The 4988-nt window shown below is 37.5% G+C and overlaps 1 protein-coding gene across 1 annotated transcript in view; it reads right to left on the bottom strand.

Annotated features, from left to right (window-relative positions):
- det1 (DET1 partner of COP1 E3 ubiquitin ligase) overlaps positions 1-1655 on the bottom strand; it is a 54515-nt gene extending 52860 nt beyond the window's left edge. Inside the window, exon 1 of the mRNA XM_025056204.1 lies at positions 1515-1655. The gene's annotated coding sequence lies outside the window, so the exon portion shown is untranslated. The remainder of the gene's footprint in view (positions 1-1514) is intronic.
- Between the last annotated feature and the right edge of the window lie 3333 nt (positions 1656-4988).

Consider the following 4988-nt stretch of genomic DNA (forward strand, 5'->3'; position numbering starts at 1 on the left):
ATCAACCATCCGGCCTGCGGCCCAAAACGGCCCGCTAGGGTGTTCAATCCGGCCGGCTTGATGAATTTTTTAAAGATAAAAACAATACACAAACACTTCATGTTTAGGAATATTTTTGGTAAAAAATATTAATTAGATATTAATATAAAATAATGATAAATATCTAATATACTTGAATATAAAATATATTTTGCATGAAAACAAAGGGGGAAAACATGGATTACTGCTCACTTCAAATAACTGAAGTAATACTCCACATTAATGTAAAAATAAATACTTCAAATTACTACAAGAATAAAATCCAAGTTGCAGCAACAATACTTACTAACTAGTAGTTTTCTTTTAATGTTGTTTGAGTTTAAACAGAATGAATTTCATGATGGTTTCACTCTGTTTAACGTGCTGCGATTTCACGGAGTGATTTCTGTATAACAAGCATGAAATGAGTGGAGCGATGTGGTTCAGTGGAGGTCGTCATGTAACAAGAAGGTCAGAGATTCAATTCCAGCCCATATTAATGAGAAGAGTCCATTCTGGAAGATCTTGAAGTTCATAAAATAAAATAAAATAAAATAGTTCTTCATATTTCTGGAAGGTTTTGCAGAACTTAGTAAAGTAAACATCCAAAAATGTCTAAACGTTTACAAAACCTACATGAAGTTTCACAGACGCGTGGGGATTTTTTTTTTTTTTTTTTTTGGAACAAGGTTTAACATTTGGATTTTAAAGAATATGGTTGACGCAAACAACACTGCACTCACGCCATCTGCTGGACAAATAATTTAAACATATGAAGCAAAAATAATCATTATATTCCATACAGCGGTTAAAAATATATTACTTGTTTTATTTACACCATATAAGTTCTTGCTTTTCTTGGACACATTTAATCTGTGAGTGAAGTGTGCAGTAATCACTTTAAAAATTGTGTATTATTTTCACAATACAAAAACATCTTTTATTACTTAATACTACTTGAAAAAATATTAAAAATAAACCCAAAATTAGTCTGTGGAAATTAATACCAACAAACAAACACTCACATAACCCAAATAACACATTTTTAAGCATTTCCCTAATACCTGTCACACTCCCCCTGCTGGTCACCTGTACTCTCCCTGTTAACTTTCTTCTTATTGAAGAACTTGGAAATATCTCGCCACCTCCGTTTCAAACAGTAGTTTTTTTTAACGTTGAAAACTTTCCCACAAACACACTGAAAAACAACGCGATATTTGTACTGTACCATCATCGATACGATACAATACGATACGATGCTCAGTTGTTGATTTAACGTCGACAAAACGCTAAACACACAACGGATGCTAACGTCACGGATGCTACGTTTATCCGGACGGAGAGCTAACTAGTCAGTTAAAGTAAAAACACCTGCAGTGTTGTTTAAGAACGGTTTTTCTGGAGAAATTTAACCGAAATTAGCCCCAAATGTAACAGAAGTTGACAATAAACACAGCCGTTACGGTCTTAAATAACCTGTAGCGTCCGGTTCTTACCTTAATTCGATGTACCCAGATAGCATCACTTAGCAAAAAAGTCAGGGGCATCACTTAGCTAAAAAAAAAAAAAAGTCCGTGACTAGTAAAGTTTTATAATTTTTTTTTTTTAAGGAGATGAGGAGCCACTTCCGTTGTCTCTTTCCAAAATAAGAGGTTTAATGAGTTGCTTCCGTTTCGAAATGCAGCGTCGGTAAACAGCTTTACGCAACATTACCCTGGAAGTACAGCCACGGCATTCGGAGGCCCCAAATGGTCATGGGAAAAAAATAAAAGTTTCTGTTGCTCATTTAAAACCTACAGGTGAGCACCAAAAACGTTTTTTTTTACATGTTCCTTTAGGGCCTCCGTAGGTTCATTGTTTTATATATATATATATATATATATATATATGAACACAGATGCCTATAAAGGAAAACAGGAGCTCCATCGTGCGCTTATGGGTGTATTTTAATAAAAATAAGTCTGTCAAAATTAAACAGAATACAATATTCCATCTTTAACATGTTTCCAGTACATATGTTTTTTTTTCAATTCTCATTTTTTCCTTTTTTATATTTTTCATTGTAAAGGTTTTAAAAGTCATGCTAAGTAGAGGGTAACTCATCTCACAATTGTCACTTTTTTTTAAATCTTCTAAAACTCAAAATAAAATTAACAAAAAAAAAAAAAATCCAAACATGAAATTAAAATGTTTTGACAGAAGTCCACTGTGACATCAGGTCTGCTGAAGTCCTTTTTTAGAGGAAGTCCACACGGCTTCACAGGCCTGTGTTTTCTCACGTCCCTCCCCAGGATCACACAGTTCAGCTGGGAGACGGGTTTCCAACACAGATTAACACGTACAGGTGTGTGTGTGTGTGTAACAGAAGTCCTTTTTTAGCTGCAGAAGCAGACGGTCAGTGTGTGTTTGTGTGTATGTGATGTGTACACATGAATACTTCAGTGAAAGTAGTTCCTATCAGAGCAGACGGTGTGTAAAAAAAAAAAAAATAACAAGTGGGTTTTAGATTTGACCACACCACCGGCAGTTAACCCCCCCCGCCCCCGCCCCCCACACTGAAATCACAACACGTCAGTATTTATCCCGTCGTCATCCACTTACAATCAGATATGAAATATACACCTGCCGGCGGTGACGGTCAGAACCAGGTCAAAGCAGCCGAACAGTCACACACTGATGCAGCTTTGGCAGAGGATACCTATTTATATAGAGTTTTATTTATTTTTTAAGTTAAAATTTTTTTAAAAAAATCACTTTTTAATGAAGCTGGATGATTGAACAGATTTATTCCTCTGTCACCAAGAAAACACAGCTGAAATGAAGCCAGTTTTTACCACCATCTGTTCAGACGTTAGAAAACCAAAATAATGAAAAATTCATAAGAATGTGGAAAAAAGAAAAACTTCTGTTGCCTTAACCTAATCCAAACTGTTACGCCTGGATTATGTGCTGCCAATCATATGATTTTTTTTCAAGTGTTGTTTTATGTAAATGAGTCGGGTCACTTTGGTCACTCACAAACCACTACTCCGGAAAAGTTCATTCACTTCCCCAAAAAAAAAAAAAAAAAAAAAAAAAAAAAAAAAAAATCCACCTGCTGTTACTGATCTTTCTTTTCCAGCTAATTACATGAAAAGTTTTGGTTTTTTTGCATCAAATTATGAACTGTTGATTCATCTCAATTAATCACGATTAATTGCTAATAATTTCGCCGCCCTGTGACTAATCCGATTGATAATTAGGTTTATTCTAATGCTGTTACAGGGAGGATGTGGAACTTGATCTGAAGGGTGGTTTGTGGGGAAACCCACCTGTGGAGTGACTGGACTGGACTGGACTGGACTGGACTCAGATTGTTAGCCTGTCTCTGCTACTGTTGACCTGTGTGATGGTGTTGTTCTCAGCTCGGAGAGCAGGTGTTGCTGTGTGGCTAATGCTCAACCGCAGCCACGGCTCTGATTGGTCAGTGACGTTCCGGCTGCGGCGACACCCTGGCTATATTCCACTGTGAGTCCTTGTTGTCACCTTTCCTCTCCTGGTTTCAGGCCGCCTTTGCAGCGGGTTTTCTAGTTAAACGCAGCCGGCGTTCTTTATTGTAAAAAAAAAATAATAATTCAAAAGTCTCCCTTTGACCCCTGCTCTCTTCAAGTGTTATCGTTTCACTGGGGTGTAATGGGTGCTAATGATCTGCTGCCAAACAATCAGAGGTGTGTGTGCTTCATGCTGAGGTCTTGTTGGTGTGGCTCTGTGTCCTACTTATAGGACTGGGTCTGGAGTTGGATATTTTAACGGAATGAAAAAAATAAAATAAAATGGGTTGAAGGTCTTCTGTCTTTCTGTTGTGTCTGTTTGAAGGATTATCTATATTTAAAAAAATAAAAAGATAACTGTATATAAAAACTGGATGTAATGGTCTGACGGCAAAGTCAAATCGTGGGAAGTTGACGAGAATTTTTTTTCCCCCGATTCGGAAATCAACGTCTGTCACAGGATTTAGTCCAGCAGGTGATTCCTGGTTGTATTTTGTCTCAAATACTGGTTCTAGGCCTTGATGATGTCAACCTGATGAAAATATGAAGGGATAGATCAGCGCTCCCCAAGGACCAGTCGGCCGGTATCAGCCGTTACGGCGGATTTATAACACGGCGCCATTATTAAAGGATGATTAAACTTTCAAAATAAAACATTTTTTCAGACTTTATTCTCTTAGTATCACAGTCTGAATGACAGTCATTCAGACTGTATCAGTCGCTGGCACCAGCGTTCTACATACAATCCCCTGATTATTAGAATAGATTAATAATATGAGGCTGCAATGCTGCCATCTAGTGACTTTCATCTTCATATACAGCCGTTTTTCCCAAAAAACACATCACTTGGCGCAACCCAGGCACTGTGTTATCGAGTTTTCGTTATCGATAGCGATTCGTAAAGATATTACATAATTAGGCTAACATCTGGCCGAAAATATTGTCCGACCGATATTATCGGACATGCCAAGTCATGATTAAAAGCACCGAGTTCAGACAACTCTGTCCGGTTCTTATATACAGTCTATTAATGGTTGTGTGTGTGTGTGTGTGTGTGAGCTGATCTGTATGATATGATGAATGAACAACGAGGAGGTGATAAATACTGGTCGCAGGGAGTCAAACTGGTTAAACCCATTCAAAGGTGAAGAAAACCAAAGTCATATGAAAGGGGGGGGGGGCAGGATGAGCACGACAAACTGACAAGAAAAAAAAAAAGGACTAAAAATAATAACAATAAAAAAAAGACTAGATAAAACAGAATAATAATTAATTATCTTTAAATAGTGTCACACATTTCTTTCTTTGATAATACTAAATTAAAAAGGAAGCCTTCCTCTCTCTCTCTCTCTCTCTCTCTCTGTCCTCCCCTCTGCTGCTCTGCCTGTGACCCCGCGCTGAAGGACAGCCCAACGCACCCATCACACGCCTGATCTTTCC

This window comes from Cynoglossus semilaevis, chromosome 6, assembly GCF_000523025.1.
Source record: "Cynoglossus semilaevis isolate Cse_v1.0 chromosome 6, Cse_v1.0, whole genome shotgun sequence".
Taxonomy (NCBI): Eukaryota; Metazoa; Chordata; class Actinopteri; order Pleuronectiformes; family Cynoglossidae; genus Cynoglossus; species Cynoglossus semilaevis.